Below are 26849 nucleotides of genomic sequence, written 5' to 3'. Positions count from 1 at the left end.
GTCTCCGAGCATTAGGACTCTTGGTCGAAGAGTCTCAGTCCAATGGAACTCTTCATCAGCCATCAGATCAAATAGGAACCTCCAATGTGTGTGACCCCATAGGTTCAAACCTAAGCCGGTAGCACAGAAATCAATTTATGTACTAGTTGAAGTGACCATCTAGCAATGGTACCCGACATCCGGATAGGTCGAATAGTCACAATCACAACATTCAGAACCTACACGAATATGGTTACTGTATAATTCATCCCTTTTGACCTCTGTGTATAGGACGACTCAGGGTTAAACTGTCAACCCTGATTAGATCATCCGAATCGTGCTCAACTCAAACAGTCTTGTGACTCCTCACTAGGACTATCCTAGCTAAGCTTTTGCTAAATTGAAACACGACTGTACACAGCTCCTGAACTGGAGTGGTCAATCCCATCTTGACACACGCACCGACAAGTCAAGTACTTGACTACACCCAGCAGCCTTCCGTCACTGAATTAGAAATTCAGGTAGTCCAGTGCCTAAGTACAGTGAGTTGCTTGCAAGTCACTGTGGCGGTCTCTGATCAGAGGGACAGTTATACCCATATCCCATCGGAGCAAATCTTGACAGCAGAAAAAGCTCTGGAGTCTGTCATGTTCAATGTAGATGTACCCTTACATCTCACCTATATACCATATCAGTGTCTCCACACTCCTTGGTTAAGAGGACAACCAATCCATATGGCACACAACGATCTATGTTTGATAAATGTTATTGTCCTTGGTAACAACGTATCATTTGATCGCGAACAGGTTTAAGAACTAAACGACAAATCCTCCTTTGTCGAGTCTAAATAGTCCTAAGGACTTCACCACAACATAGGAGTTCATTAGAAGATGAAATAATTTATGATGAAAAATATCAAAATAACTTTTATTTATTTATAATTCATATACTAATATAAGAAAGAGCACAACCGTCAATAGACTGACGATTGGCTTTGGGATACTATTCCCAACATTGCCCCCTTCCAATGATCTATTGGTGATGATGCTATTGTATGGCATGGAGACTCTAGAGTATGAAGACATGGTCTCCGTGCTGCTCTCCAATAAATAGCGGGAAAGGATGACCAAGGATGGAGCTCCCTAGGAGGGCTTGGCCATGGCAGAGAGGTCAGGAAGAGAAATAGAAAGAGGCAAGTCAAGGGGATGATCAAAGTTCCGAAAGAGCAGAAGCAAAAAAGAGTCAGTGCTACAAGTGCAATGAGATCGGGCACTTCAAGCGAGATTGCCCGCAGTGGAAGAGCAAGAAGGGAGACAAGGAAGGATCTGATGTGCTGAGTATGATGGCTGATCAGGAGATGGAGGATGACCTCTTGGTGGTATCTGATGGTCACAGACGATATACAGATGTATGGACCCTAGATTCAGCCTGTTCGCATCACTACACCCCAAACCGATCTTGGTTCGTGACATACACCAAGATTGATGAGGGGACCGTGACACTCGGAGATGATCACCCATGCAAGATTGCTGGTATAGAGAGCATTCGGGTGAGGATGTTTGATGGGATGGTGCAGACTCTCACAAATGTGAAGCACGTCCCAGAATTGAAGAAGAATCTGGTATCACTGAGCTATTTGGAGCGAAGCAGCTTCAGCTTCAGCAGTCATGCCAGAAGTGTAGGACCTTATCTAGGGTTTCAGGGTTAGATCTTGAAACTTTTTCAAGATCATACAGCGGAAGACTAAAATAAATCAAAATTTATTTTCTAAAATCAAAAAATCTCTAGATCTAAGATCCTATTACATGATTATTACATAGCATTAAATTAAAAATTAAAATATATAAATATAGCATGAACTACATGTTGATCATATCAACATGTTTCTATACTACATCTAATGTATGTATTAAACAATAGATCAGATCTATTACCTTGCAAGTTAGATATTCTAACCTTGTTGATCTGGGCTTGAAGATGATGTTGCAAGCCGCACATGCGTCCGGCCTCTAGGAGTCGTCCACACGAGCCTACGAATCTCGATCAGAAGTCCTGCTTCAGAAAATCAGCACAGTATGCTAGTACTGCGCTGATCCTTCTTTGATGGTTGATCAGGTGCCTCCTTCTTCTTGATTTGAACTCTTCCAAAGATGAAAAGTAGAAGGAGTTTCAGATCTGAGACGCTCTCAGAAAACTCAAGATGGAGGGAAAAAAGATATGAAAACAAAAATCCTAGAAGAAGACCCTCTTCTTCTTCACGTTTTTCTCTCTAGACACCCAAACTTGCATCTTTTATATCTCCACGACCAAATGGTATTTCTTTCTAATTTTTGGATGGCACAAAGGTCTCTCAAATCTCTAACTTCTTCTAAAATTTTATGAAGAAACTTATCTTATATAGAGAGATATGATAAAGTCCTTGTCTAGGTCAAACACCTAGTCAAGGCTTATCCAAACATGGCAAGTTAAGGGACGCCCAACTCTTGAGCACCTCCTTCATATTTTTATGCATGGATCACCAGAAAAGGGTGCACAATGTATACCCTAAAATTCATAAAATTTTTAAAAAAAATTTGGATAAATTTGATGCAAAATTGAAAGAGTTTTGGATTTCTAAAACTCTATCTTATAGAATTTGAAATCCAAACTTATTCCTTTTAGATTTGATCCAAACCACCTTCCATGTAAGAAAGAAGAAAGGAGACCTTTTGTGAACGTGGGAGAGATCTGGGAGAGGGCTTTTGTCATACAAAATAAGTGGAGATTGGCGTTGAATAAGAGAGAGGGCGTGGAGAAGGATTATGTGGCGCAAGGTGGAATCCTAGTCTTACTAGGATTCTGTCTTATGACTTGTTTTAATTTGATTTTCCAAACCAAATCAAATCAAAATTAGATCAACCTAATTAAAATAGGTCTTAACCCAATTAAGAACCTAATTTAATCAGATTAAATTAGATTTAAATCTGATTTAATTTTCTAATCAAATTAGAAATTAGATTGACCCAAGTCCTAGTTGAACTAGGACTAGTTTTTTCTTGCACTTGGCTTATCCAATAAACCAATTGGACTTGATCCAATCAAGTCCAAACCAAATCTAATTAAATCATATTTAATTAGACTTAATCTCAGTCCATTGGCTTAATCACATTAAGCCAATCAGCAATCGAATTGCTAATAGATCCTCCTGCAACACTTGCACTGGGTTAAATGTCAATCGTATTGATCATTTAACCCTAGAACGATTCTTAATCGTTGATCAACCATCTGATCGGATCATAAACTCTAATGTGTGTGACCTCATAGGTCTGAACCTAAGCTGGTGGCATAGGAACAAATTCCTATACCAATCGAAGTGACCATCTAGCAATGGTACCCGACGATCGGATAGGTCGAATGTGTAGAACAACATCCTTAGAATCCATGCGGATATAGTTTTCATATAATTCATCCCCTTGACCAAAATGATCATAGGACACCCCAGAGTTTAACTGTCAACTTTGATCAGGTTGTCCTCATTGTATTTCAAAATATCAAATCCATCTGATGGATTACCCTGGCCAAGATTTTGCTAAATTGAAATACAGCGACTCATTCTTCTCCAACTCTTGGAGTGGTCAATCCCATTTCGATCACACTCTGACTTCGCAAGTACTTGACTGTGCCCAGAAGCCTTCCATCTCTGAATTAGAAATTCAGTTAGTCCAGTACCAAAGCACAGTGAGTTGCTTGCAAGTCACTGAGGCGATCTCAGGTCTAAGGGACACTTATACCTATATCCCATCAGAGACATTCTCGACAGTAGAATACTCTGGAGTTGGTCACGTTCAATGATGATGTACCCTTACATCTCACCTGTATGCCATACCAGTGTCTCCACACTCCTTGGTTAAGAGGACAACCAACCCATATGGCCTACAGCGAACTATGCTCGATAGAAGCTGTTGTCCTTATTAACAGCCTATCATTTGGTCGTGAACAGTTTTAAGGACTAATCGATAAATCCTCTCTTTATCGAATCTAAATAGTCCTAAGGACTTCATCATAACAACGGAGTTCATTAGAAGATGAAAGCTTATGATAAAAATGCCAAATATATTTTATTTATTAACAAATCAATTACAATACTTGGTTGCTCAACCGTCAACAGCTTGACGATTGGTTTTTTGGGTACATTTCCCAACAACTCCCACTTGTCCTAAAGCCACTCGGCACAGTATCTAATACCCATCTTCGACTTGTGGTTGTCGAACTCCTTTATTGCCAGGGCTTTAGTGAAGGGGTCGGCTAGGTTCTCCTTTCCGTCGATCTTCTGTAGGTCGACGTCACCTCGATCCACGATCTCCCAGACCAGGTGGAAGCGGCGCAAGATGTGCTTCGTCCGCTGATGTGCTTTGGGTTCCTTCGCCTGAGCTATGGCACCAGTGCTGTCACAGTAGAGCAGAACTGGACCATCGAGGGAGGGTGCTACTCCGAGCTCGTTGATGAATTTCCTCAGCCACACAGCTTCCTTCGCGGTATCTGATGCTGCGATGTACTCCGCTTCACAAACAGAGTCTGCCACAGTATGCTGCTTGAAACTCTTCCAGCAGATGGCTCCACCATTCAGAGTAAAGATATAACCTGACACACTCCTGCTGTCATCATGGTTAGATTGGAAGCTGGAGTCTGTGAACCCCACAAGTTTTAGATCTGACTCACCATAAACCAACCATTGGTCCTTAGTATTTCTCAAATACTTAAGGATGGCTTTAACCACTTTCCAGTGGTTTTCTCCAGGATCAGATTGGTATCTACTCACTACTCCTAGTGAGTATGCCACATCTGGTCTTGTACATGTCATGACGTACATGATAGATCCCACGGCTGAAGCATATGGGACTCTACTCATATGCTCTCTCTCTTCAGGAGTTGTCAGACAATCCTTCTTAGAGAGAGAAATTCCTTGGCCTATCGGTAGATAGCCCTTCTTGGAATTCTCCATGCTGAACCTCTTCAGCACAGTGTCTATGTACATGGACTGGGATAACCCAAGCATCCTTTTAGATCTATCCCTATAGATCTTCATCCCTAGGATGTAGGATGCTTCACCCAAGTCCTTCATGGAGAACTGTGATGACAACCAAACTTTTATTCTCTGTAGTGCGGGGATGTCATTCTCGATTAAGAGAATATCATCCACGTACAAGATAAGGAATACCACAACTGGACCATTTGCCCATTTATAGATGCAGGGCTCTTCTCCATTCTTAATGAAGCCATACATTTTGATCACCTTATCAAAATGCATGTAACAACTCCGAGAAGCTTGCTTCAATCTATAAATGGATCTCTGAAGCTTGCACACCTTGGACTCATCTGTGGATGTAAACCCCTCAGGTTGTATCATATACACCTCTTCGGCCAGCTCTCCATTCAGGAAAGCTGTTTTTACATCCATCTGCCAGATCTCATAATCTAGATGGATAGCTATTGCAAGCATTATCCGAATAGATTTGAGCATTGCCACAGGGGAAAATGTCTCATCAAAGTCAATACCATAACGTTGACGATACCCCTTGGCTACCAGACGGGCTTTATAGGTTTCCACCTTTCCATCTGCGCCCCTCTTCCTTTTGAAGACCCATTTACACCCAATGGGTTTAACCCCTTCAGGTGGGTCAACCAATGCCCATACATCGTTGACCTTCATGGACTCTATTTCGGATTTCATGACTTCAAGCCATTTCTCAGAATCAGGTCTCTGCATTGCATCCATATAGGTGATCGGATCCTCATTATTCTCATCAAGTTCAATGGGATCACCGTCTCGGACCAAGAAACTGTAGTATCTGTCCGACTGACGCGGTACTCTACCGGATCACCTTAATGGTACAGGTATATTGGGCTCCGGATCTGATCTAATCATATCCGACTTAGGTTCAGCTATTGGTGTCGGTCCTTCTACCTGTTGAACTTCATCAAGTTCAACCTTAGAGGCAACGGTTCCTTCACCAAGGAACTCATTTTCTAAAAAGATTGCCTTAAGGCTGACGAACACCTTTTGTTCATCAGCATGGTAGAAAAAATATCCTTCTCTCTTTGGGGTACCCTATGAATGAGCATTTGTCAGACCTAGGTCCAAGTTTGTCTGTGACTAATCGTTTTACATAGGTCGGGCACCCCCAGACCCTAAGGTGTGAAAGTGCTGGCTTACGTCCCGTCCATATCTCATATGGAGTCTTAATTAGAGACTAACTTGGAATCCTATTTAACAGATAACAGGCCGATTTGAGTGCATATCCCCAGAAGGATATTAGCAAGCTAGCAAAAACCCATCATGGATCGGACCATGTCTAACAGAGTCCGATTCCTCCTTTCAAACACACCATTATGCTGTGGTGTTCCTGGAGGAGTCCATTGGGAGAGAATCCCATTCTCTCTTAGATATGTGAGAAACTCACTAGAAAGGTATTCTCCTCCTCGATCAGATCAAACAGTTTTAATACTCTTTTCTGTTTGTTTTTCTACTTCACTTCGGAATCGTTTGAATATTTCAAATGAATCCGACTTATGTTTCATCAGATAGACATATCCATATCGGGATAGGTCATCCATGAAAATTATGAAGTAGAAATATCCACCTCTAGCACTGGTGCTTATTGGCCCGCATACATCAGTATGTACTAGACCCAAGAGCTTAGTAGCTCTCTCACCTTTTTCAGTAAAAGGTGACTTGATCATTTTACCAAGAAGACAGGACTCACAGGTTGGAAGTGATTCACAATCACTAACTTCGAGGATTCCCTCTTGAGTCAACCTGTTTATTCTGTTCTTGTTTATATGACCTAGCCTATAGTGCCATAAGTAGATATCTGACACACTATCTAATCTAGGGTGCTTGCCAGTAGAATAGACTCTTATCAGGCTAGATCTTTTTGGTCTGGCTCTGCACAAATGTCCCAGCCTGAACTTGCACCTTCTTGACTTTTTTCTTCTTGTTCTTCTTCCCTTTCTTAAAAGGTTGAGAACCAGAAGATGAACCTCCCACTAAGTTCACCGACTCCTTGTGAAGTTGGTGATCCTTCTCAAAGTTCTGAAGGAACCCCAGTAACCCGTGGTAGTTCTCTTCAGACTTTGTCATTCTATAATGAGTGAGGAATGGGAGATAAGACTTGGGCAGCGAGTTAGTATTGCATCTTTCCCAAGCTGCTCATGCAAGGGAAAGCTGAGCTTGCTCAATCTTTCCATCAGCTCGATCATGTATAATACATGATCAGTGACAGAGGCACCATTTCGTATTTTGGCGTTGAAGATGGCACAACTAGTCTTGTACCTCTCTACGTCATTGGGTGTGCCAAAGATATCCTCCAACACTTGAAGCATGTCCTTTGGCTGAGCCGTCTCGAATCTGCGACTGAACTCGTCGCTCATGATAGCCAGCATGATATAGCGCACCGTGGTCGATCACTGAGCCACTTCTGGTAAGTGTCTCTGACTGTTCCACATGCATTGGCAGTTGGCTCCTCAAGTGCAGGATCTATTATCACATATAGGATTCATTCATGTTCCAGGACTATCTTCAACTTTCGGTACCAGCTACTGAAGTTGGGTCCCACCAACTTATCATTATCCAACAATGATCGGAGCGATAGGGAAGTGGCCATATTTGCACAAAGGAGAACCATAACCTAATTAGTAATTGATTCATTAAACCTAAAGATTTGGACTTTAATCAAAAGATTTCTCCCACTATTTTATTCGAATTGGTAGCCTCTACCTCCAATTCGAGAAATTACCCTAATTCCTTAGCGGGTACTAGAATCCACTTAGACTGCACACAAGCCCAACTTTGGTTGGCCAACCCATGTACATCTAGGGGTAGGTTCATAACCAATTGTTTCTCTAAACAATTTTTAGTAATTTTAATTTCGCCCCAGAAACCTAATCAGTAGGCTTTGGCCTCCACTGTAAGGATCCAGTTAGGTCCAACCATTAACATGATCATACATGGTGTATCTAACCAACGAATGATTAAGCCCAACTTTGGTTGGCTCACCTAACCACCATTAGAGAGATACTTCCAAGTCGTCATATGATAAGTGATAATTCCATTAGTCAACAAGCACCAGGCCTTTGGGAAATGTGTCCTAAAAAGCCAATCGTCAAGCTGTTGACGGTTGAGCAACCAAGTATTGTAATTGATTTGTTAATAAATAAAATATATTTGGTATTTTCATCATAAGCTTTCATCTTCTAATGAACTTCGTTGTTATGATGAAGTCCTTAGGACTATTTAAGTTCGATAAAGAGAGGATTTATCGATTAGTCCTTAAAACTGTTCACGACCAAATGATAGGCTGTTAATAAGGACGACAGCTTCTATCAAGCATAGGTCGCTGTAGGCCATATGGGTTGGTTGTCCTCTTAACCAAGGAGTGTGGAGACACTGGTATGGCATACAGGTGAGATGTAAGGGTACATCATCATTGAACGTGACCAACTCCAGAGCATTCTGCTGTCGAGAATGTCTCTGATGGGATATAGGTATAAGTGTCCCTTAGACTTGAGATCGCCTCAGTGACTTGCAAGCAACTCACTGTGCTTTGGTACTGGACTAACTGAATTTCTAATTCAGGGACGGAAGGCTTCTGGGCACAGTCAAGTACTTGCGAAGTCAGAGTGTGATCGAGATGGGATTGACCACTCCAAGAGTTGGAGAAGAATGAGTCGCTGTATTTCAATTTAGCAAAACCTTGGCCAGGGTAATCCATCAGATGGATTTGATATTTTGAAATACAATGTGGACAACCTGATCAGAGTTGACAGTTGAGCTCTGGGGTGTCCTATGATCATTTTGGTCAAGGGGATGAATTATATGAAAACTATATCCGCATGGGTTCTAAGGATGTTGTTCTACACATTCGACCTATCCGGTCATCGGGTACCATTGCTAGATGGTCACTTCGATTGGTATAGAAATTTATTCCTATACTACCGGCTTAGGTTCAGACCTATGAGGTCACACACATTAGAGTTCATGATCCGATCGGATGGTTGATCAACGATTAAGAATCGTTCTAGGGTTAAATGATCAATACGATTGACATTTAACCCAGTGCAAGTGTTGTAGGAGGATCGATTAGTAATTTGATTGCTAATTGGCTTAATTTGATTAAGCCAATGGGCTGAGATTAAGTCTAATTAAATATGATTTAATTAGATTTAGTTTGGGCTTGATTGGATCAAGTCCAATTGGTTTATTGGATAAGCCAAGTGCAAGGAAAAACTAGTCCTAGTTCAACTAGGACTTGGGTCAATCTAATTTCTAATTTGATTAGAAAATTAAATCAGATTTAAATATAATTTAATCTGATTAAATTAGGTTCTTAATTGGGTTAAGACCTATTTTAATTGAGTTGATCTAATTTTGATTTGATTTGGTTTGGGAAACCAAATTAAAACAAGTTATGAGACAGAATCCTAGTAGGACTAGGATTCCACCTTGCGCCACATAAGCCTTCTCCATGCCCTCTCTCTTATTCAACGCCAATCTCCACTTATTTTGTGTGACAAAAGCCCTCTCCCAGATCTCTCCCACGTTCACAAAAGGTCTCCTCTCTTCTTTCTTACATGGAAGGTGATTTGGATCAAATCTAAAAGGAATAAGTTTGGATTTTGAATTCTATGAGATAGAATTTTAGAAATCCAAAACTCTTTCAATTTTGCACTGAATTTATCCAAATTTGTTTTGGAATTTTCATTGCTTTTAGGGTTTACATTGTGAACCCTTTTCTATTGATCCATCCACGAAAATATGAAGGAGGTGCTCAAGAGTTGGGCGTCCCTTTACTTGCCATGTTTGGATAAGCCTTGACTAGGTGTTTGACCTAGACAAGGACTCTATCATATCTCTCTATATAAGATGAGTTTCTTCGTGAAATTTTAAGAGGAGATAGATATTTGAGAGACCTTGCTTCCATCCAAAAATTAAAGGGAAATACCTTTGGGTCGTGGAGATATAAAAGATGCAAGTTTGGGTGTCTAGAGAGAAAAACGTGAAGAAGAAGAGGGTCTTCTTCTAGGGTTTCTATTTTCATATCTTTCCTCCTTCCATCTTGAGTTTCCTGAGAGCTCTCAGATCTGAAACTCCTCCTTCTACTTTCTATCTTTGGAAGAGTCCAAATCAAGAAGAAGGAGGCACCTGATCAACCATCAAAGAAGGATCAGCACAGTACTAGCATACTGTGCTGATTTCCTGAAGCAAGACTTCTGATCGAGATTCGTGGGCTCGTGTGGACGACTCCTAGAGGCCGGACGCATGTGCGGCTTGCAACATCATCCTTAAGCCCGGATCAGCGAGGTTAGAGTGTCTAACTTGCAAGGTAATAGATCTGATCTATTATTTAATACATACATTAGATGTAGCTAGTATAGAAACATGTTGATATGATCAACATGTAATTCATACTATATTTATATATATTTTAATTTTTGATTTAATGCTATGTAATAATCATGTAATAGGATCTTAGATCTAGGAATTTTTTGATCTTAGAAAATAAATTTTGATTTATTTTAGTCTTCCGCTGTATGATCTTGAAAAAGTTTCAAGATCTAACCCTGAAACCCTAGATCTGGTTCCTTCAATTGGTATCAGAGCAAGGTTCTTTATTACATGATTATTTATACATGCTTAGATTATTTTTTAGATTAGATCTAATTTATAATCTGATTATTAAATCTGAAATTAAAATTTTAGATCAATCACAAACTACAAGGTTGTCCTGCTGTAAGGTTTACCCCTTACAGTGCAAAGGTTGTCCTAGTTTGTGTAGATCTATCTTTAATCATAAATTTGTTAGATATGATCTAGATTAAATTTATGATTTATTAGATTTAAAAGATATTTAAATCTGAAATAAAATCTCTTTGTTAATAATTTTTATGCAAAGAAATTATTTAAAGTTGAAATTGTTTCAATTACATGAACCTGTTTAGATTAGATCTAAAGTAGTTTCATGTTTATTTCACTTGCATCTTGATTATGAATCAAACATGCAATATGATTGGTAGAATCATATTGTAAAATTATTTTACAAATATGAAAATTATTTTTTGAAAAGCCGAACCCAACCCTCAGCCCAAAACTTAATTAAGAATTAAGAAGTTGTTTGATTAGGTTCTAGGATTGTGAATTGAAGAACCTAAGACACAAATCATAACACATTGGGTTAATGGGTTAGTGGAAATTAGGTCCATTAATTGGGCTAGACCTATGGTTAGATTAAAGATGGACTTAATTAGAGAATTAACTAAATCTAATCAATTATTGTCTTAGATTAGGTCAAGGATTCTCTAGATCAATTACAATAGTTGTAGTTGGTCAAGTCCATGTCTTTAACGAGAACCAAATGGACTTGATTCTTGGCTAAGCGGTCTAGCATGAACTGTTAGGTTGATCTAATCGAAACTAATTAAACCAGTTGGTGTCTAAGGTAAACCAGACCGGTGGTTTTTAATTGGGAGCCCGCTTACCTGGCCATTCATGATGGTGTCTAAGGCAAGCTTTGGCAGACCCTCCCACTGATCGAACTTACCTGGCCTCTTGGTGAAATTATGTTTTGATCGGATCACTTGACTATTCGAGCTGACCCAAGTCAGCTAGGTAAATCAGTGTGACTGATTTAGGTGCTCCTAGACCAGCCCTTTTAATGGTCTCCCTTAAGCTGACTTGGTGAAGTCAGTGGGAGGATCATGATAAGCTGGTTCATCTGACCTCATCCTCTATATTATTTAAATCCTCTAAAATTATTAGGTCCTTAAAATGATAAAGTTATGGAGATAACTGAGTCATAGCCTCCCATTAAGGTGTTTGATAATGAGTCCATGAACTCAATAATCATTGCAGACCCAAAGGCCTGGTGCTTGTTGACTAATGGAATTATCACTCATCATATGACGACTTGGAAGTATCTCTCTAATGGTGGTTAGGTGAGCCAACCAAAGTTGGGCTTAATCATTCGTTGGTTAGATACACCAAGTATGATCATGTTAATGGTTGGACCTAACTGGATCCTTACAGTGGAGGCCAAAGCCTACAGATTAGGTTTCTGGGGCAAAATTAAAATTACTAGAAATTGTTTAGAGAAACAATTGGTTATGAACCTACCCTTAGATGTACATGGGTTGGCCAACCAAAGTTGGGCTTGTGTGCAGTCTAAGTGGATTCTAGTACCCGCTAAGGAATTAGGGTAATTCCTCGAATTGAAGGTAGAGGCTACCAATTCGAATAAAATAGTGGGAGAAACCTTTTGATTAAAGTCCAAATCTTTAGGTTTAATGAATCAATTACTAATTAGGTTATGGTTCTCCTTTGTGCAAATATGGCCACTTCCCTATCGCTCCGATCATTGTTGGACAATGATAAGTTGGTGGGACCCAACTTCGGTAGCTGGTACCGAAAGTTGAAGATAGTCCTGGAGCATGAACGGATCCTATATGTGATAATGGATCCTGCACCTGAGGAGCCAGCTATCAATGCACGTGGAACAGTTAGAGACACTTACCAGAAGTGGCTCAGAGACCGAACCACGGTGCGCTGTATCATGCTGGCTGCTATCATGAGCGATGAGTTCAGTCGCAGATTCGAGACGGCTCAGCCAAAGGACATGCTTCAAGTGTTGGAGGATACCTTTGGCACACCCGATGACGTAGAGAGGCACAAGACTAGTTGTGCCATCTTCAACGCCAAAATACGGGATGGAGTCTCTATCACTGATCATGTATTGTACATGATCGAGCTGATGGAACGATTGAGCAAGCTCGGCTTTTCCTTGCATGAGCAGTTTGGGAAAGATGCAATACTGAACTTGCTGCCCAAGTCTTGTCTCCCATTCCTCACTCATTATAGAATGACAAAGCCTGAAGTAAACTACCATGGGTTAATGGGGTTGCTTCAGAACTTTGAGAAGGATCACCAACTCCTCAAGGAGTCGGTGAACTCAGTGAACTCAGTGGGAGGTTCATCTTCTGGTTCTCGACCCTTTGAGAAAGGAAAGAAGAATAAGAAGAAGAAAGTCAAGAAGGTGCAAGTTCAGGCTGGGACATCTGTGCAGAGCCAGACCAAAAAGATCAAGCCTGATAAGAGTCTATTCTACTGGCAAGCACCCTAGATTAGATAGTGTGTCAAATATCTACTTATGGCATTGGAGGCTAGGTCATATAAATAAGAACAGAATAAACAGGTTGACTCAAGAGGAAATCCTCAAAGTCAGTGATTGTGAATCACTTCCAACCTGTGAGTTCTGTCTTCTTGGTAAAATGACCAAGTCACCTTTTACTGAAAAAGGTGAGAGAGCTACTGAGCTCTTGGGCCTAGTACATACTGATGTATGCGGGCCCATGAGCACCAGTGCTAGAGGTGGAAATTTCTACTTCATAGCTTTCACGGATGACCTATCCCAATATGGATATGTCTATCTGATGAAACATAAGTCGGATTCATTTGAAATGTTCAAACGATTCCGAAGTGAAGTAAAAAAAACAAACTGGAAAGAGTATTAAAACTCTTCGATCTGATCGAGGAGGAGAATACCTTTCTAGTGAGTTTCTCACATATCTAAGAGAGAATGGGATTCTCTCCCAATGGACTCCTCCAGGAACACCACAGCATAATGGTGTGTTTGAAAGGAGGAATCGGACTCTGTTAGACATGGTCCGATCCATGATGGGTTTTGCTAGCTTGCCGATATCCTTCTGGGGATATGCACTCGAATCGGCCTGTTATCTGTTAAATAGGATTCCAAGTAAGTCTGTAATTAAGACTCCATATGAGATATGGACGGGACATAAGCCAGCACTTTCACACCTTAGGGTCTGGGGGTGCCCGGCCTATGTCAAACGATTAGTCACAGACAAACTTAGACCTAGGTCTGACAAATGCTCATTCATAGGGTACCCCAAAGAGACAAAAGGATATTTTTTCTACCATGCTGATGAACAAAAGGTGTTCGTCAGCCTTAAGGCAATCTTTTTAGAAAAGGAGTTCCTTGGTGAAGGAACCATTGCCTCTAAGGTTGAACTTAATGAAGTTCAACAGGTAGAAGGACCGACACCAATAGCTGAACCTGAGTCGGATATGATTAGATCAGATCCGGAGCTCAATATACCTGCACCATTAAGGCGATCCGGTAGAGTACCCGTCAGCCGGATAGATACTACGGTTTCTTGATCCGGGACGGTGATCCCATCGAACTTGATGAGAATAATGAGGATCCGATCACCTATATGGATGCAATGCAGAGACCTGATTCCGAGAAATGGCTTGAAGCCATGAAATCCGAAATGGAGTCCATGAAGGTCAACGATGTATGGACATTGGTTGACCCACCTGAAGGGGTTAAACCCATTGGGTGTAAATGGGTCTTCAAAAGGAAAAGGAGCGCAGACGGAAAGGTGGAGACCTATAAAGCCCGTCTGGTTGCCAAGGGGTATCGTCAACATTATGGTATTGACTATGACGAGACGTTTTCCCCTGTGGCAATGCTCAAATCTATTCGGATAATACTTGCAATAGCTGCCCATCTGGATTATGAGATCTGGCAGATGGATGTAAAGATAGCTTTCCTGAATGGAGAGCTGACTGAAGAGGTGTATATGATACAACCTGAAGGGTTTACATCCACAGATGAGTCCAAGGTGTGCAAGCTTCAGAGATCTATTTATGGATTGAAGCAAGCTTCTCGGAGTTGGAACATGCATTTTGATAAGGTGATCAAAACGTATGGCTTCATTAAGAATGGAGAAGAGCCCTGCATCTATAAATGGGAAAATGGTCCAGTTGTGGTATTTCTTATCTTGTACGTGGATGACATTCTCTTAATCGGGAATGACATCCCCGTACTACAGGGAATAAAAGTTTGGTTGTCATCACAGTTCTCCATGAAGGACTTGGGTGAAGCATCCTACATCCTAGGGATGAAGATCTATAGGGATAGATCTAAAAGGATGCTTGGGTTATCCCATTCCATGTACATAGACACTGTGCTGAAGAGGTTCAGCATGGAAAATTCCAAGAAGGGCTATCTACCGATAGGCCATGGAATTTCTCTCTCTAAGAAGGATTGTCCGACAACTCCTGAAGAGAGAGAGCGTATGAGTAGAGTCCCATATGCTTCAGCCGTGGGATCTATCATGTACGCCATGATATGTACAAGACCAGATGTGGCATACTTACTAGGAGTAGTGAGTAGATACCAATCTGATCCTGGAGAAGATCACTGAAAAGTGGTTAAAGCCATCCTTAAGTATTTGAGAAATACTAAGGACCAATGGTTGGTTTATGGCGAGTCAGATCTGAAACTTGTGGGGTTCACAGACTCCAGCTTCCAATCTGACCATGATGACAGCAGGAGTGTGTCGGGTTATATCTTTACTCTGAATGGTGGAGCCATCTGCTGGAAGAGTTCCAAGCAGCATACTGTGGCGGACTCTGTTTGTGAAGCGGAGTACATCGCAGCATCGGATGCCGTGAAGGAAGCTGTGGCTGAGGAAATTCATCAATGAGCTCGGAGTAGCACCCTCCCTCGATGGTCCAGTCCTGCTCTACTATGACAGCACTGGTACCATAGCTCAGGTGAAGGAACCCAAAGCACATCAGCGGACGAAGCACATCTTGCACCGCTTCCACCTGGTCCGAGAGATCATGGATCGAAGTGACGTCGACCTTCAGAAGATCGATGAAAAAGAGAACCTAGCCGACCCCTTCACTAAAGCTCTGGCAATAAAGGAGTTCGACAACCACAAGTCGAAGATGGGTATTAGATACTGTGCCGAGTTGCTTTAGGACAAGTGGGAGTTGTTGGGAAATGTGTCCTAAAAAGCCAATCGTCAAGCTGTTGACGGTTGAGCAACCAAGTATTGTAATTGATTTGTTAATAAATAAAATATATTTGGCATTTTCATCATAAGCTTTCATCTTCTAATGAACTCCGTTGTTATGATGAAGTCCTTAGGACTATTTAAGTTCGATAAAGAGAGGATTTATCGATTAGTCCTTAAAACTGTTCACGACCAAATGATAGGCTGTTAATAAGGACGACAGCTTCTATCAAGCATAGGTCGCTGTAGGCCATATGGGTTGGTTGTCCTCTTAACCAAGGAGTGTGGAGACACTGGTATGGCATACAGGTGAGATGTAAGGGTACATCGTCATTGAACGTGACCAACTCCAGAGCATTCTGCTGTCGAGAATGTCTCTGATGGGATATAGGTATAAGTGTCCCTTAGACTTGAGATCGCCTCAGTGACTTGCAAGCAACTCACTGTGCTTTGGTACTGGACTAACTGAATTTCTAATTCAGGGATGGAAGGCTTCTGGGCACAGTCAAGTACTTGCGAAGTCAGAGTGTGATCGAGATGGGATTGACCACTCCAAGAGTTGGAGAAGAATGAGTCGCTGTATTTCAATTTAGCAAAACCTTGGCCAGGGTAATCCATCAGATGGATTTGATATTTTGAAATACAATGTGGACAACCTGATCAGAGTTGACAGTTGAGCTCTGGGGTGTCCTATGATCATTTTGGTCAAGGGGATGAATTATATGAAAACTATATCCGCATGGGTTCTAAGGATGTTGTTCTACACATTCGACCTATCCGGTCATCGGGTACCATTGCTAGATGGTCACTTCGATTGGTATAGAAATTTGTTCCTATGCTACCAGCTTAGGTTCGGACCTATGAGGTCACACACATTAGAGTTCATGATCCGATCGGATGGTTGATCAACGATTAAGAATCGTTCTAGGGTTAAATGATCAATACGATTGACATTTAACCCAGTGCAAGTGTTGTAGGAGGATCGATTAGTAATTTGATTGCTAATTGGCTTAATTTGATTAAGCCAATGGGCTGAGATTAAGTCTAATTAAATATAATTTAATTAGATTTAGTTTGGGCTTGATTGGATCAAGTCCAATTGGTTTTTTGGATAAGCCAAGTGCAAGGAAAAACTAGTCCTAGTTCAACTAGGACTTGGGTCAATCTAATTTCTAATTTGATTAGAAAATTAAATCAGATTTAAATATAATTTAATCTGATTAAATTAGGTTCTTAATTGGGTTAAGACCTATTTTAATTGGGTTGATCTAATTTTGATTTGATTTGGTTTGGGAAACCAAATTAAAACAAGTTATGAGACAGAATCCTAGTAGGACTAGGATTCCACCTTGCGCCACATAAGCCTTCTCCACGCCCTCTCTCTTATTCAACGCCAATCTCCACTTATTTTGTGTGACAAAAGCCCTCTCCCAGATCTCTCCCACGTTCACAAAAGGTCTCCTCTCTTCTTTCTTACATGGAAGGTGATTTGGATCAAATCTAAAAGGAATAAGTTTGGATTTTGAATTCTATGAGATAGAATTTTAGAAATCCAAAACTCTTTCAATTTTGCACTGAATTTATCCAAATTTGTTTTGGAATTTTCGTTGCTTTTAGGGTTTACATTGTGAACCCTTTTCTATTGATCCATCCACGAAAATATGAAGGAGGTGCTCAAGAGTTGGGCGTCCCTTTACTTGCCATGTTTGGATAAGCCTTGACTAGGTGTTTGACCTAGACAAGGACTCTATCATATCTCTCTATATAAGATGAGTTTCTTTGTGAAATTTTAAGAGGAGATAGATTTTTGAGATACCTTTCTTCCATCGAAAAATCAGAGGGAAATACCTTTGGGTCGTGGAGATATAAAAGACGCAAATTTGGGTGTCTAGAGAGAAAAATGTGAAGAAGAAGAGGGTCTTCTTCTAGGGTTTCTATTTTCATATCTTTCCTCCTTCCATCTTGAGTTTCCTGAGAGCGTCTCAGATCTGAAACTCCTCCTTCTACTTTCCATCTTTGGAAGAGTCCAAATCAAGAAGAAGGAGGCACCTGATCAACCATCAAAGAAGGATCAGCGCAGTACTAGCATACTGTGCTGATTTCCTGAAGCAGGACTTCTGATCGAGATTCGTGGGCTCGTGTGGACGACTCCTAGAGGCCGGACGCATGTGCGGCTTGCAACATCATCCTTAAGCCTGGATCAGCGAGGTTAGAGTGTCTAACTTGCAAGGTAATAGATCTGATCTATTATTTAATACATACATTAGATGTAGCTAGTATAGAAACATGTTGATATGATCAACATGTAATTCATACTATATTTACATATATTTTAATTTTTGATTTAATGCTATGTAATAATCATGTAATAGGATCTTAGATCTAGGGATTTTCTGATCTTAGAAAATAAATTTTGATTTATTTTAGTCTTCCGCTGTATGATCTTGAAAAAGTTTCAAGATCTAACCCTGAAACCCTAGATCTGGTTCCTTCATCCAAGTCGTCATATGATAAGTGATAATTCCATTAGTCAACAAGCACCAGGCCTTTGGGTCTGCAATGATTATTGAGTTAATGGACTCATTATCAAACACCTTAATGGGAGGCTATGATTCAGTTATCTCCATAACTTTATCATTTTAAGGACCTAATAATTTTAGAGGATTTAAATAATATAGAGGATGAAGTCAGATGAACCAGCTTATCATGATCCTCCCACTGGCTTCACCAAGTCAGCTTAAGGGAGACCAGGGCTGGTCTAGGAGCACCTAAATCAGTCACACTGATTTACCTAGCTGACATGGGTCAGCTCGAATAGTCAAGTGATCCGATCAAAACATAATTTCACCAAGAGGCCAGGTAAGTTCGATCAGTGGGAGGGTCTGCCAAAGCTTGCCTTAGACACCATCAGAAATGGCCAGGTAAGCGGGCTCCCAATTAAAAACCACTGGTCTGGTTTACCTTAGACACCAACTGGTTTGATTAGTTTCGATTAGATCAACCTAACAGTTCGTGCTAGACCGCTTAGCCAAGAATCAAGTCCATTTGGTTCTCGTTAAAGACATGGACTTGACCAACTACAACTATTGTAATTGATCTAGAGAATCCTTGACCTAATCTAAGACAACAATTGATTAGATTTAGTCAATTCTCTAATTAAGTCCATCTTCAATCTAACCATAGGTCTAACCCAATTAATGGACCTAATTTCCACTAACCCATTAACCCAATGTGTTATGGTTTGTGTCTTAGGTTCTTCAATTTACAATCCTAGAACCTATTCAAACAACTTCTTAATTCTTAATTAAGTTTTGGGCTGAGGGTTGGGTTTGGCTTTTCAAAAAATAATTTTCATATTTGTAAAATAATTTTACAATATGATTCTACCAACCATATTGCATGTTTGATTCATAATCAAGATGCAAGTGAAATAAACATGAAACTACTTTAGATCTAATCTAAACAGGTTCATGTAATTGAAATAATTTCAACTTTAAACAATTTCTTTGCACAAAAATTATTAACAAAGAGATTTTATTTCAGATTTAAATATTTTTTAAATTTAATAAATCATAAATTTAATCTAGATCATATCTAACAAATTTATGATTAAAGATAGATCTACACAAACTAGGACAACCTTTGCACTGTAAGGGGTAAACCTTACAGCAGGACAACCTTGCAGTTTGTGATTGATCTAAAATTTTAATTTCAGATTTAATAATCAGATTATAAATTAGATCTAATCTAAAAAATAATCTAAGCATGTATAAATAATCATGTAATAAAGAACCTAGGCTCTGATACCAATTGTAGGAACCTTATCTAGAGTTTCAGGGTTAGATCTTGAAACTTTTTCAAGATCATACAGCGGAAGACTAAAATAAATCAAAATTTATTTTCTAAAATTAAAAAATCTTTAGATCTAAGATCTTATTACATGATTATTACATAGTATTAAATCAGAAATTAAAATATATAAATATAGCATGAACTACATGTTGATCATATCAACATGTTTCTATACTACATCTAATGTATGTATTAAACAATAGATCAGATCTATTACCTTGCAAGTTAGACGTTCTAATCTTGTTGATCTGGGCTTGAGGATGATTTTACAAGCCGCACATGCATCTGACCTCTAGGAGTCATCCACACGAGCTCACGAATCTCGATCAGAAGTCCGGCTTCAGAAAATCAGCACAGTATGCTAGTACTGCGCTGATCCTTCTTTGATGGTTGATCAAGTGTCTCCTTCTTCTTGATTTGGACTCTTCCAAAGATGAAAAGTAGAAGGAGGAGTTTCAGATCTGAGACACTCTCAGGAAACTCAAGATGGAGGGAGGAAAGATATGAAAACAAAAACCCTAGAAGAAGACCCTCTTCTTCTTCACGTTTTTTTCTCTAGACACCCAAACTTGCATCTTTTATATCTCCACGACCCAAAGGTATTTCTTTCTAATTTTTGGATGGCACAAAGTCTCTCAAATCTCTGACTTCTCCTAAAATTTTATGAAAAAACTCGTCTTATATAGAGAGATATGATAGAGTCCTTGTCTAGGTCAAACACCTAGTCAAGGCTTATCCAAACATGGCAAGTTAAGGGACGCCCAACTCTTGAGCACCTCCTTCATATTTTCATTCATAGATTATCAGAAAAGGGTACACAATATATACCCTAAAAGCCATGAAAATTTCAAAAAAAATTTGGATAAATTCGGTGCAAAATTGAAAGAGTTTTGGATTTCTAAATCTCTATCTCATAGAATTCGAAATCCAAACTTATTCCTTTTAGATTTGATCCAAACCACCTTCCATGTAAGAAAGAAGAGAGAAGACCTTTTGTGAACGTGGGAGAGATCTGGGAGAGGGCTTTTGTTGCACAAAATAAGTGGAGATTGGCATTGAATAAGAGAGAGGGCGTGGAGAAGGATTATGTGGCGCAAGGTGGAATCCTAGTCTTACTAGGATTCTGTCTTATGACTTGTTTTAATTTGGTTTTTCAAACCAAATCAAATCAAAATTAGATCAACCCAATTAAAATAGGTCTTAACCCAATTAAAAACCTAATTTAATCAGATTAAATTAGATTTAAATCTGATTTAATTTTTTAATCAAATTAGAAATTAGATTGACCCAAGTCCTAGTTGAACTTGGACTAGTTTTTTCTTGCACTTGGCTTATCCAATAAACCAATTGGACTTGATCCAATCAAGCCCAAACTAAATCTAATTAAATTATATTTAATTAGACTTAATCTCAGCCCATTGGCTTAATCATATTAAGCCAATCAGCAATCGAATTGCTAATAGATCCTCCTGCAACACTTGCACTGGGTTAAATGTCAATCGTATTGATCATTTAACCCTAGAACGATTCTTAATCGTTGATCAACCATCTGATCAGATCATGAACTCTAATGTGTGTGACCTCATAGGTCCGAACCTAAGTCGGTAGCATAAGAACAAATTCCTATACCAATCGAAGTGACCATCTAGCAATGGTACCCGATGATCGGATAGGTCGAATGTGTAGAACAACATCCTTAGAACCCATGCGGATATAGTTTTCATATAATTCATCCCCTTGACCAAAATGATCATAGGACACCCCAGAGTTTAACTGTTAACTCTGATCAGGTTGTCCTCATTGTATTTCAAAATATCAAATCCATCTGATGGATTACCCTGGCCAAGGTTTTGCTAAATTAAAATACAGCGACTCATTCTTCTCCAACTCTTGGAGTGGTCAATCCCATCTCGATCACACTCTGACTTTGCAAGTACTTGACTGTACCCAGAAGCCTTCCATCCCTGAATTAAAAATTTAGTTAGTCCGGTATCAAAGCACAGTGAGTTGCTTGCAAGTCACTGAGGCGATCTCAGGTCTAAGGGACACTTATACCTATATCCCATCAGAGACATTCTCGACAGCAGAATACTCTGGAGTTGGTCACGTTCAATGATGATGTACCCTTACATCTCACCTGTATGCCATACCAGTATCTCCACACTCCTTGGTTAAGAGGACAACCAATCCATATGGCCTACAGTGACCTATGCTCGATAGAAGCTGTTGTCCTTATTAACAGCCTATCATTTGGTCATGAACAGTTTTAAGGACTAATCGATAAATCCTCTCTTTATCGAATCTAAATAGTCCTAAGGACTTCATCATAACAACGGAGTTCATTAGAAGATGAAAGCTTATGATGAAAATGCCAAATATATTTTATTTATTAACAAATCAATTACAATACTTGGTTGCTCAACCGTCAACAGCTTGACGATTGACTTTTTGGGACACATTTTCCAACAAGAAGTGGAGTCTTGAACATCCCAAATGGAACTATGGTGATGATGAGAGGTTGAAGAATGGAGAATAACCTCTACAGATTGGAAGGATCTGTGGTGACTAAAGAATCTGATGTAGCAGCTGCAGCGCAGGATTAGCAGGGGGCTCATCGGTTATGGCACTACTGCCTAGGCCACATGGGTGATCATGGGATGAAGGAGCTAAGCAAGCATGGTATGATTCAAGATCTGGATGGTGGTATTTCAAAGGTATGTGAGCCATGTCAGATAGGAAAGCAGAGGAGAGTGTAGTTTGCTAGCAGTTCAGCCCGTAGTGCAGCCCCACTGGAACTAGTTCACACTGATGTGTGGGGACCGACCCCGATTTCAATTAAAAATGGGGTAAGATACTTCTTGATATTTATAGATGATTTCTCAAGAAAGATATGGATTTACTTCATGAAGAAGAAATCAAAAGTCTTCACCAAATTCAAGGTGTAGAAAGCTGAGGTGGAGAAGGAGACAGATCGGAGCTTGAAGTGTCTACAGTCCGACAATGGCAAAGAATACACCAGCAAGGAGTTCCATATTTTTTATGAGGAGTACAGCATCAAAAGGCACTTCTTCATAAGAGGGACTCCTCAGCAAAATGGGGTGGCCGAGAGGATCAATAGAATCCTTTTGGAAAAGGCATGATACATGAGGCTGCAAGCAGGACTTCCTAAGGCATTCTGGTTGATACAGTGGATGCAGCCTGCTATTTGGTGAATTGATCACCTCACACAAGATTAGATGGTGGTATTTCAGAGGAAAAATGGTCTGGAAGGAGGATAGGGTTGAGCCATCTAAGGGTGATTGGGTGCACGAATATGTGCACATCAATGCTGGTGAGCGGACCAAGTTGGATGTCAGGTCATGGAAGATGGTGTTCTTGGGATATCCATGAGGAATTAAGGGATACCGGCTATGGGATCCCTTGAAAAAAAAAGTCATCATCAGTAGGGATGTCACCTTTGATGAAAATTTAGTTCTTCAAAGGCGAGATGGCATGGAGGAGCAACAAGAGCAGTAGGAGGTCCAACAGGGCAGCGGTGGACAACTTACATCCTATTCTCTTTTGCCTCTTACAAGTGCATCGAGAGGACTTGATATTCAGGTGGAGCACTCTTTAGATGTGTCTCCATAGGTGGAGAGAGCTTGAATGGATGATAGAAGACAAGAGGTCCAGCAGGAGCAAGCTAGACCTAGGATGGACATTAGGGTTGCACTGCATAAGCCCAAATGGAACGTCAGACAACCAAAATGATATGGCTTCGAGGAGACATTGTCATATTCCCTGGTGATAGAAAATGGGGACCCCTACACCTATGAGGAGGCTATGGAGTGCCAGGACAGAGAGAGATGGGTCCAAGTAATGTCCGAGGATATGCAGTCTCTCCACAAGAATGAGACATGGTGATTGGTGCAGTTGCCACAAGGGAAGAAACCCATTAGTTGCAAATGGATTTACCAATGCAAGGAGGGGCCTTCAGAGCAGGGAGGTATCAGGTACAAGGTGAGGCTAGTGGTCATAGAATACTCTCAGAAGGATGGTATCAACTTCAGCGAGGTTTTCTCTCCTGTCATTAGACAAACTTTCATCAGGATGTTGCTAAGCATCGTAGCAGATCAGGACTTAGAGCTGGAGCAGATGGATGTCAAGACGGCATTCCTCTATGGGCATCTAGAGGTGAGCATCTATATGGAGCAGCCACCAAGGTTCCAAGAGTCAGGAGCAGAAGGGAAGGTCTGTTTGCTGTAGAAATCACTGTACGGGCCGAAGTAGTCGCTGAGGCAATGGTACAAGTGATTTGATTCCTATGTGAGGAGCATTGAGCTTTTCAAGTGCGAGTATGACTCTTATGTTAATGTTCGATCTTTGGAGGATGGGTCTAGGGTGTTTCTACTCTTGTATGTGGATGACATGCTTATAGCATGCAAGAGTAGAAAGGTTGTGCAAGAACTGAAGGCAGTCTTGTCTCGAGAGTTCGAGATAAAGGATTTGGAGCCTATGAGGAAGATCTTAGGCATAAAAATTTTTAGAGATCGAGCCAAGAAGGTACTACATTTATCTCAAGGAGGCTACATCAAGAAGGTCTTGGGAGGTTCAGGATGAAGGAAGTAAAATCGATGGAGCTGCCACTTGTCAGAAACTTCAGACTCTCGAAGATGATGTTGCCACAGACTGAGGTGGAGGCTTGGGAGATAAAGAGAGTTCCATATGCCTCTGGTGTAGAAAGCCTTATGTACGCCATGGTGTGTTGTAGGTCGGATATTGCCCACACAGTGAGCCAAGTCAGCAGGTTCATGGCACAGCCTGGCGGAGAGCATTGGCAAGCACTGAAGGAGATCTTCAGGTACTTGGTGGGTACTGTTGGAGTAAGCATCTGCTTTGGATAGTGAAGAGGTGCTGAAGGACTCTTCAACATGTCCAAGGAGGCTCGGAGGCTGATAGGAGGGTTTGTAGATGCTGATTTTGGTGGAGATATGGACACTCGGTGATCTACGATAGGTTTTGTATTCAGCCTGTTTGGAGGTCCAAATCATGGAGATCATGCTTGCAGCCCATCATGGCTTTATCGACTACTGAGGCAGAGTATATTGGCATTATTGAGATAGTGAAGGAGGCCTTATGGCTGAAGGGTTTGACGTTGGAGATGGACCTTGCACAGGAGGCTGTCAGGGTGCACTATGACAGTCAGAGTGCACTGTTACTTGCACAAAACTCTATTTACCATGCGAGGATGAAGCACATTGATATTAGATATCATCGGATCAGAGAGCTTATGGAAGAAGGCAAGGTGGAGCTGGTGAAGGTCCACACCAAGGAGAATCCAGCAGATGCACTGACGAAGGTTCTTCCACGGGACAGCTTTTGAAGATGCGTGACATTGATATGCTTGATGGAAAGGATGGAGTTGGCTGAGGCCTTGGGGTACCAAGTGAAGGAAAAATCGCCTCTTTCCTTGTAGGATCTTCTAGATCTAATGAGATCTGGATGGAATATTTTAAAAAAAAATATTCTACTTTATTTCAGATCTAAGGTCTATTAGATCTGATTCTTATTATCTGATATTTAATCTAAAATTAAATCTAAAACTTGAGGATTAGAGGAATACCTCTAGGGTAACTAGATTACCCTGTAGATGATCGCAGCAATGTCTGAGGTTCTAAAATAGCCATGCAGTTATCTGGCCTCTATTGGTATCCACTTGAGTAGGATTTGGATCATCTTCTCCTTGCGAATCTTTGCTCCAAAAATCAGATCTGGATCTGATCTGAAAGATCTTCAAAAGATCTTCTGAAGCTGGAGTAGCAGCTTCTCTACAAATCCCTGCAGCCTTTTGATCAGGGAGCCACCACGCCTTGGACAAGCACTAGATGGATGCCCAACCTCTTGGACATGAAGAGGGGAGGGAGAGGAGCAGAGGGGGTGTTGCCCAGCTATGCAACCCAAGAGGGGGGGTGAATTGGGTTTCTAAAAAATTTTAAGCCCAACAGATAACTTATGAAGAACAAAACAATGGCTTTAAATCAATATTAATTAACTAAAGCAGTATTGCAAGGATATAATAAAGAAATAAGATAAAGCGATAAAGCACACCACAAACACAAGGATTTATAGTGGTTCGGTGCTAACCTTGCACCTACATCCACTCCCCAAGATCCCACTTGGGAATTTTAATCCACTATCCTTTGTATTCAACCCGAATACAAAACGTCGGAAACTCCGACACTAGCTATCCCAAGCTAGAATACAAGACGTCGGAAACTCCGACCCTAGCTATCCCAAGCTAGAACACTTGTTTCCCGGGTACAAGCAAACCCAAAACACTCCGATTTCAGGTTCGGATCAACCTTTCCTTGTTTTGGAAATCCTCCAAAAATAAGAGCAAAAACTCACAAAGAGTAAGAATATTTAGAGCACAGATGAATACAAAAACAGCTCCTTAAATGAGCAAATATAACAATAAAAGCTTTACTCAAATGAAGAACCCCTTTTTCAGATTTTCTCAAGATGAATGAACGGTTGAACGCTTGAGAAGAGGTTGATTGTTGATTGAAGATCTCTTGAAAGCTTTGAACGATCTCTAGATCAAGGTTGAAAACAATCGACTTGAAAGATTCTCTCTTTGAATGCTCTTGCTTTTCTTTTTCACAAACTCTCTTGAATATTGTGGATCCTCTCTCTTCTTCTTGAATATTTCGTTGATCTCAGATTTAGGATCCTCTCTTCTCTTTTGATCTCACGTTTGATCTCCCGATTTCCACATATTTTCTTTGCAATTTGATCTGCTATTTAATCTGCAATTTCCTTTCACCATTTTAAGCATTTTATGGCATTAATAGCAAGAGAAAACAATTTAGGCAGATAAAGAGCCGTTAGAGGATTTTTAGGAAGCATAAATGGCAATTAAAACGGGCAAAAAAATAGTCGTTGCTGACATTTCCCATCGCAGGGGTCGACTCATGAGTCGACTCATGCTTCAGGAGTCGACTCATGAGTCGACTTCTGTTGCAACAGACCAGAAGATCTGATTTCTGGATTTTTCGGCTCAAATCAGCAGAGGTCGACTCATGAGTCGACTCATGCCTTGTGGGTCGACTCATGAGTCGACTCACAGGTCGTGCCAAGTCAAAAATCCAGCGTGCCATGGGAATTTTTTGCGTGCCATT

This window comes from Elaeis guineensis, chromosome 2, assembly GCF_000442705.2.
Source record: "Elaeis guineensis isolate ETL-2024a chromosome 2, EG11, whole genome shotgun sequence".
Classification (NCBI taxonomy): Eukaryota; Viridiplantae; Streptophyta; class Magnoliopsida; order Arecales; family Arecaceae; genus Elaeis; species Elaeis guineensis.
This window is presented reverse-complemented; position numbering follows the sequence as displayed.